This window comes from Saccopteryx bilineata, chromosome 4 (genome assembly GCF_036850765.1).
Source record: "Saccopteryx bilineata isolate mSacBil1 chromosome 4, mSacBil1_pri_phased_curated, whole genome shotgun sequence".
NCBI classification, from domain to species: Eukaryota; Metazoa; Chordata; class Mammalia; order Chiroptera; family Emballonuridae; genus Saccopteryx; species Saccopteryx bilineata.
The window spans coordinates 163,286,133-163,295,343 of record NC_089493.1 but is presented as its reverse complement, the minus strand read 5'-3'; the positions used below and the strand labels follow the sequence as shown (position 1 = coordinate 163,295,343).

At 41.0% G+C, this 9,211-nt stretch overlaps 1 protein-coding gene across 1 annotated transcript in view; it reads left to right on the top strand.

Annotated features, from left to right (window-relative positions):
• Window positions 1-1,045: 1,045 nt before the first annotated feature.
• Window positions 1,046-9,211, top strand: part of FAM13B (family with sequence similarity 13 member B) — a 108,632-nt gene continuing 100,466 nt past the window's right edge. The window contains exon 1 of the mRNA XM_066272557.1: window positions 1,046-1,154. The gene's annotated coding sequence lies outside the window, so the exon portion shown is untranslated. The remainder of the gene's footprint in view (window positions 1,155-9,211) is intronic.

Sequence of the window (9,211 nt, the reverse complement as noted above, 5' to 3'; positions counted from 1 at the left end):
GCCTTCACTTAACATTTTTTCCTCCCTAGCCTTTTCATGTGATAAGTAGAGAAACATTCCTTTCTTCTTTGATCTGCAAATAGTGGTATATTCTGAGAAGAATAGAGTCAGAACTTAACTAGTGTTTAAATATAATAAAATAGTAATATTTGACTAGACAATAGTATCTTAGGTAAGGTATAGTAGAATGGCCCATTGTGTGGCCTAGGATGAGAGCGTAGTCAGCAAGAAAAGAATGTTTTACTAAGAGAATTGTCTTTTGACTAAAGGCAATTGCTAGGCTTTCTCAATGAGATGTTTTCATGAGATTTAAAAATGTAGGGAAATCCATGGAATGTCCTGTGTTGCTGCTGGGCTATCTTGCAAGTACACTCTGCATATCTTTGGATGAAAGCTATTCTTGATGTTATGTTAATTTCTTTAGAGGCAAGCCTTTTAGAATCTTGTGAGAAAAAGTAGGACACTGCATAAACCCAAGGCCATTTACCTGAGCAAGCGGTGATCCATTGTTGTTGTCTACTAATCTCTCTCTGCCCCTTAACTCACTTTATAGTTAACTTTTAGAACTAATACTTTAAAAGCTTTTACTGATGTTGTTATCACTATTCAAGTTATTTTGTATTTTGAATGATTTGCTACCTGGTTTGTGACTCATAGATGTAAATTAACTGTTATCCGGAAACATGAAAACATAGTGAAACAAAAGTAATAATTAACACCATGTGATTGTAACTCGGTGTGCGTGTATAAAAAGGGAGCTATACTAGCATTTGGTAGAGATGCCTGGCAGTAAATGCTAACCGGAGAATAAAGAGAAAGAAAAGAATTCGGCTCTCTCACTCCATTTTCGCCGACGCTGTCTCCTCCTGTGGGACCCCTGGATCCCCCCTGGGGCTGGACCCCGGCAATGGATAAAATGGGGCCAAGGTCTCCATGTTTCTTGATGTTTCTATTTTATCTTCGACCTTTGTCCTGTGGGTTGGTTCTTTATCTTTAAGGACACAGATTATATATGCAGTCAAGTCTGATAATATTTGCCTGAACTGTCTTTTGGCAGTTTTCGACCTTGTTTTCTAGTAAGACCAGAGTGGTAAAATGCCTTCCCATGGTCTGGATTGAAATGGGCATGTAGCTACGAGGCTGTGAGTGTTTGGGTAAGTCACTTCCATTTGGGGTTTTCGTGTTTGATTAAAGTGAAGCTTTTTGGTATAGTGATTTGGTGGAGAAAGTAAAGCCTTTAGAGTAAAAAAGACCAGGGTTTAAATTTCATCTCCATATGTTTCTTATATTTTTCATGTGCTAAATGGGTTGTTTAAAAAAAAATTTTTTTTAGCCTGACCAAGCAGTTGCACAGTGGTTAGAGCACTGTCCTGGGATGCAGAGGACCCAGGTTAGAAACCCTGAGGTTGCTGGCTTGAGCGCGGGCTCATTGGCTTGAGTACAGGCTCATCAGCTTGAGCATGGGGTCACTGGCTTGAGTGTGGGATCATAGACATGACCCCATGGTTGCTGGCTTGAGCCCAGAGGTCACTGGCTTGAGCAAGGAGTCACTGGCTCATCTGGAGCTCCTTGGTTAAGGCACATATGAGAAAGCAATCCTTGAACAACTAAGGTGCCACAACTATGAGCTGATGCTTCTCATCTGTCTCCCTTCCTGTTTCTCAAAAAAAGTTTTTTTAAAGCACCAAGTGTGCATTTCCTGGCACATAACCAAGTGTTCGGTATATAGTAGCCACTTCTTTGATCAAAATGAGAAAATTTCAAGCAGAAAAATAGGCAATGGTGATGGATAGATAATTCACTGAATAAGAAATACAACTGGCCAGGAAGCATATATACAACCTCATTTATTTAGGGAAATGCAAATTAAATAAGTGTACTATTATTTTTGTTCATCAAAGTGGCAAAAAGTAAAAAAATATATACATAATATCCACAGTTGGTGAACATTTAAGCAATAGTCATTCTCCTATACTGTTCACAAAGCCTCTTCCAGGGTAAGTTTAGTAGTATCTATCAAATTTTAAGTGTGTTACTCTTTAACTCAGCAATTTTATTTCTTGGAATGTGTTATACACAAATTTACATGAGTGTACAAGCATTTATTACACTACTGATTTTTTTTTTTTTTTTTTTTTTGCAAGAGAGACAGAGAGAGGAACAGATAGGGACAGACAGGACGGGAGAGAGATGAGAAGTATCAACTCTTCGTTGTGGCACCTTAATTCATTGATTGCTTTCTCATATAGGCCTGGACCAGGGGGCTATAGCAGAACGAGTGACCCCTTGCTCAAGCCAGTGCCCCTGCGCTCAAGCTGGTGAGCAATGTTCAAGATGGTGACCTCGGGGTTTCAAACCTGGGTCCTCTCCAGCACTCTATCCACAGCACCATCGCCTGGTTAGGCTAAATTTTTTTCCCTCATTTTTCTTTAGCATTTTACTCTATATGTATGTATTCCTAAATCATCTTCCTCTCTTTTTTTCCTCCTAGAAATGCTAATTGTTATTGTATTAGTTTTTTCATATTGCTCTAACAAATTGCCACAAACTAAATGGCTTAGAACAACATAAATTCATATGTGGGGTTAGGAGCTATATTGGAAGTCTCTGTACCTTCCACTCAATTTTGTTTTGAACCCAAAACTTTTCTTAAGTCTATTTAAAAAAAAAAAGACTTAAGTACTAGCATTATGGGAATCTGAGAACTCTCTTATGCAATCCTTGTAACTTTTCTGTAACTCTATAATTATTCCAAAATTAAAAAAGAAAAGCCCTGGCTGGTTAGCTCAGTGGTAGAGCATCAATTTGGTGTGTGGAAGTCCCGGGTTCGATTCCCAGTCAGGGCACACAGGAGAAGTGCCCAATTGCTTCTCCACGCCTCCCTCTCTACTTTCTCTCTCTTTCCCTCCCACAGCCAAGGCTCTATTGGAGCAAAGTTGGCCCCGGTGCTGAGGATGGCTCCATGGACTCTGCCTCAGGTGCTAGAATGGCTCCAGTTGCAACGGAGCAACATCCTGATGGGCAGAGCATCGTCGCCCCCTGGTGGGCATGCCGGGTGGATCCCGGTTGGGCACATGCAGAAGTCTGTCTCTCTGCCTCCCTGCTTCTCACTTCAGAGGAAAAAAAAAGGAAAAAAAAAACCAGACCCCCCACCCCCACACACAAATTTATTATCTTCCAGTTCCATGGTCAGAAGTCTGATTTGGGCCTGACCTGTGGTGGCGCAGTGGATAAAGCGTCGACCTGGAAATGCTGAGGTCGCCAGTTCGAAACCCTGGGCTTGCCTGGTCAAGGCACATATGGGGAATTGATGCTTCCAGCTCCTCCCCCCCTTTTCTCTCTCTGTCTCTCCCTCTCCTCTCTAAAATGAATTAAAATAAATAAATAAATAAAAAACTATCTCCTAAAAAAAAAAAAAGAAGTCTGATTTGGGTCTCATTGAGCTCAAGTTAGAGCTCTAGGGAAAATTTTGGAGCCTCCAGGGAAGAATCCAATTCCTTGCTTTCTTAGCTTCTTAAGGCTGTTTTTTTACAGGGCTTTAATATTTACATCTCCTCCTTTCACTAGAGGTCAAGGGTGGGGCTGATAATTTGTTACGAGGTATTGGTGATAATTTATTCTGAGGTTATAGTTCTTAGAATCTTACCTATAGAACTCCCAAAGGATTTACTTTTGCTAATAGTTGGTGCCTGGGAGCACTAACAAAATCAACTCTTAGGGTTTTCTGGCTCCCCATAAAATGCTTGCAAACTAATTTAGGAACTCTCAGAGGAGAGTTATTTTCTTTTTTTCTATTCCATCCTCAAAGTGAAGATAGTCAGATATCATTATACTTTCCCTCTGCAGGTCAGGTAATTTTCTTGTTCTGCCCAGATAAAGTGACACTTAGGACACTTAAGCTGAATTTAGGCTTGCTGAACAATAAGCAGGAGTCAGCCACGCACAGGCATATCACCTTGTGTTCAGCACAAGGCAGGAATCATGTCTAGTATGTTCACTACGGTGTCTCCGCACTTAACACTACCTGGCACATACTATGTGCTCAATAAAATTTTAAGTGTGTAAATAAGTAGTACCAAGGTATTTCAGGTAAAGAAAAAACAATTATAAAGCAAACAAGAAAAAACAAATAGCCAAGCCTTATTAAATAGCAACAAATTTGGTTAAACTAAGGGCCATTTATTTATTTATTTATTTATTATTTATTTATTTCAGAGACAGAGAGAGAGTCAGAGAGAGGGATAGATAGGGACAGACAGACAGGAACAGAGAGAGATGAGAAGCATCAATCATCAGTTTTTCATTGCCACACCTTAGTTGTTTATTGATTGCTTTCTCATATGTGCCTTAATCACGGGCCTTCAGCAGACCCAGTAACCCCTTGCTCAAGCCAGTGACCTTGGGTCCAAGCTGGTGAGCTTTTGCTCAAACTAGATGAGCCGCGCTCAAGCTGGCGACCTTGGGGTCTCGAACCTGGGTCCTCTGCATCCCAGTCCGACGCTCTATCCACTGCGCCACCGCCTGTTCAGGCCCACTTATTTTTTAACAGGTGTTTTTATAGTACTTGTTTTTGCAGGTGTTTTTATAGTACTTGTTTTTGGTAAGACGCTTATTCAGGATACAGACAGTGTCACAAGCTAATAGGGATAATAAGAACTATAAAACTTCTCCCCTGTGTACACAGTTTAGTTTCTCTTTCACTATGGAACCCTAAAATAAGGTTGTGAGCCTTCATGGCTCCTCTGCTGATGAGTTTGAGGATTGGGAAAGCACTAAATGCTTCTGCAAATCATCAGACCCTTGTCTTTAATGGAAAGGAGCAGTCAAGTGTAAATGTTTAGCAAAAATATGGTTGTACAGAGTTAGATTGCAATGTGCAAATATTTGGGCTGTCAGTTTGCTATAGAAGGTGTGGTCCCAATAACAGGAGTTTGAGAAGGAGCCTGACTGGTCACAAGGTAGGAAGGGCAAAAAGCCTAAAGCCTCTAAGGAAGAGGTAGGGCAGGCAGAATGGTGAGACCCTCCTACCTATATTGTTATATACACACATATATATAAAACAATAAAAGTTTTGATTGTGGAAAAATTATCTAGTTGACCATAGGAGTTTAATGAAGCCCAAACGACTTACTCTTATAGCTGATGATCTCATTGGTTTATATTATTGTAAGACACTGAATTTCGAGTTATCGAGCCAAAAATGTAGACTTGGTGAAGATAACAGTTACTGTCAATTGTTCCAGCTCCCAAATTGGATGCACCAATAGCATGTGAGTGAATACAGAAGCTGAAATCAACATTATGTTAACTTTGGTTCTATTCCAAAAGCATTTCTATTCCAGAGACATGTATGATGAAGATTTTTCAGGGCAGAGATCATGATTATATCTCTTAACACAGTGTCTGGCCCTTAATAGTTGCTCAAGAAATATGTGTTGAATAAATAAACGGCATAAAGGTTAATTTGGGTCGCTAAGATCAGAACAGTATTTGCCATTATTTTGGAAACTGGCGTGGGAGCTGTACACCCTGGAACAGTTTCTTCTCTTTGCAGCTAGTAATGTTTTTTTGTTTATGAAGAACATGCATTCTTGCACACTGGCACAAAGATCCTGGGGGAAGGGGCACAACAGATTTCCACTGCATTCCTCAGAACCAGCAATACTACTCTGTTTTGGTGAGTTGTTTCTTTATCAGAAGATTTGAGTTTTGTTGGAGTTTTAGCCCATTTTTCCCAGTAGAGATTAAGTACTTCAAGGAAATGAACATTAATTACTCAGGCTGATTGAATTTGATAGCATTTTACTGCTCAGTGGGAGTCAGAGTCCTCTCTTTCCCCCTGCCCTTCGCACAAAAATAATAGCATCTACTTTCCAACCCTTATCTACACTTGTATCTTTCTAAAAAGAAATTATTTATTTTTAAATTTATTGATAGAAAGAAAGGGAGAGAGAGAAACATTGATTTATTACTCCACTTATTCATGCATTCACTGGTTGACCCTTGTACATGCCCTGACTGGGATCAACCCTTGGCATATCAGGACAACACTCTACCAACTTAACTACTGGGCCAGGGCTACAGTTATGTCTTATGCTAGAAGTGGGCAGTGTAAATATGCTTCTAATTAAGGTGAGGTGTGCTTACATTTGTTGTAATTCATGAGGTTCAGAAGATCTTAAAAATAGCACCAAGAATTTGGGGGTTCTTGGTGGTTCTTTGTTATCATTTAAAAATAAGTGGACAGGGTCTTGGCCGGGTAACTCAGCTGGTTAGAGCATTGTCCCAATATTCCAAAACTGCAGGTTTGATCTCTGTCAGGGCACATACAAGAATAAACCAATGAATACATAAATAAGTGGAATAACAAACTGATGTTTCTTTCTCTTTCTCTCTCTCCCTTTCTCTCTAAAAACCAAAAAATAGAAATAAAAATAAAAATAAATAGATATTTAGGAAATTCTGCCAAGAATGTTTTCCACATGGGGCCTCATCACTGGCAATAAAATCCCAGATGTGGTTGCAAAATATTTCCAGACTTCTTTAAGCCTCTGAAAGAGTATAGAAGCAGTGAAAAAAAATGGTAGAATATGGCATACCAATTTATTTTTGTGTTATTTTTCCTTTTAAACTAATATGGACTCTAAGGTGCATTTAGGTTCAGTACCTTGACCAGAGTCACATGACTAGTAAGTGACAGGGCTGGGATGCAAATGCAGGTTCTTATTACAAGTCATTATTATTATTACAAGTTCAGTGTTTTTATTCTATGTCCAACATTTGTAAGTATTGAATGTTTGTTGTGTCTGTTTTATAGAATTGATGGGGATGGGATATATCTTTTTTTTTTATAAATAAATTTTTATTTTAATGGGGTGACATCAATAAATCAGGGTACATATATTCAAAGAAAACATGTCCAGGTTATCTTGTCATTCAATTCTGTTGCATACCCATCACCCAAAGAGAGATTGTCCTCCCTCACCTTCTATCTAGTTTTCTTTGTGCCCCTCCCCCTCCCCCTCTCCCTCCTTCCCTCCCCCCGCCCCCGGTAACCACCATACTCTTGTCCATGTCTCTTAGTCTCGTTTTTATGTCCCACCAATGTATGGAATCCCGCAGTTCTTGTTTTTTTCTGATTTACTTATTTCACTCCGTATAATGTTATCAAGATCCCACCATTTTGTTTTAAGTGATCCGATGTCATCATTTTTAATGACTGAATAGTATACCATGGTGTATATGTGCCACATATTCTTTATCTAGTCTTCTATTCTTTTTTTTTTTTACAGTGAGTAAAGCCTTTAAGCAAACTCTTGGCCAATACAGCAAGAATCCAAAAAGAGTAGTGTCCTTAACCTGTTCACCAAGTCCAAGTTGGCTCCAACACCATGCCAAATCCCTGAAAAATGCAACCCAACCCCAGTTCAGTCTGTTAGGAGCTGTCACAAGGAGCAGGAGTCCAGGAAAAGTCCACATCCTGGAAAAGTCCACATGGCACTGGAATTGTTGTCATAATTCTATACTTTGCAGCTCACGTCCAAGTCCCAGTGACTGCTGCTTCTAGCTGGTAATGATTCAGGTAGACTGGAAAAGCCATCTGCAGCATGAGTGGAGATAGAGCTTCTGTTCTCCTCTGCCTGGAGAGATGAGACCAGGTTGCTTTTCCATGGAGTTCTCGACTGTGGCTTGGTAAAGAGAACCTTGGGATACACTAAGCTGGGTGACAAAGGTAGATTCATAATAGAAGTTGGCAAAAGGGCAAAAGAGAGCTCTAAATTAGGAGTAGGTCCCAGCCTGAAATATGAGTGGGGCATTGAGGTAGGAGGAATAAAGGAAACACTATATATTAAACAAAGCAGCAGAAAATGGGACTATCAACACCCACAACAGAGATCTTTGAGGGAAGAATAAAAAACCTGACTATTCAGGCAAGACATAGTTAAGTGGCCCTTGTGCAAATGAGATCAGTTTACCTGCTTCTTGGAGGAAATACCCTAGGCTTGTCCACAGTGTCGTAGATGGGGCCGACGGCCCTGGGCACCTTCAGCCTTCAGTGGTGAACCCCAGCATTCTGGGCAAGGTTAGGTCATAAGTGGCTGGAGCAGGGCTGGAAGAGACTGAACCCTCCCTTAGAGGAGCGAGGGGGAAGCCTACCTTCCAGTGTCCCTGTTTCCTCACAGCAGAGGCATGTAAGTCTGGCAGGCTTTAGCACTAGGCTCAAGAGCAGGCACTTCTGATTGTCTCGAAGCCATTGAAAATCTGGGATCCAGGTGCTTTTTCTATACAGGGTTCAGAGCTGAGTCCCTGCCACCAGAGTGAGATGATGTGATGATTACGCTGACAGATAGATGTTAATGAGGAACATTGTCCAGCTGCTGCAAATTAGTCAAGTTGCTTGGGAAGAGTCCATCCATTCCAGAAGGTCTAGTTCGCAGCCGTGGAGCTGGCTGCAGCCCGAGCTCCTGCACTAAACAGGCTCTGAGGACCCACGACTCTCTACAAGTTGTGGAGCAGTCGGTGACCCAATCCATGGTGTCGGGATATATCTTTTTGGCTCTTGCTGGCGACTGTGGTTTGTTTCTTTCATTTTTTTAAAGATTTTATTTATTGCCTGACCAGGCAGTGGCACAGTGGATAGAGTGTCAGCCTGGGAGGCTAAGGACCCAGGTTTGAAACATTGAAGTCTCCAGCTTAAGCGCAGGTTCACCAGCTGGAGCGTGAAGTACTAGCTTGAGTGTGGGATCCTAGACATGACCCCGTGGTCACTGGCTTGATCCCAAAGGTTGCTGGCTTGAAGCCTAAGACTGCTGGCTTGAACAAGGGGTCACTGGCTTGCCTGAAGTCCCCCCGTCAAGGCACATATGCAAAAACAATCAATGAACAACTAAGGCCGCAACTATGAGTTGATACTTCTCATCTCTCTCCCTTCCTGTCTGTCTGTCCATCTACTCCCCTCTCAAAAATAAAAACAAAAAGAAAATAAAAGATTTATTGAATTTAGAGAGAAGAAAGAGAGAGATAGAAAGGCAGGGGGAAGAAGCGGGAAGCATCAGCTGGTAGCTGCTTTGTGTATGTGCCTTTACTAGGCAAGCCCAGGGTTTCGAACCAGCAATCTCAGCATTCCAGGACAATGCTTCATCCACTGCACCACCACAGGTCAGGCTCTTTCTTTTTTTAAAAAAAATTTATTTACTTACTTGAGAGAAAA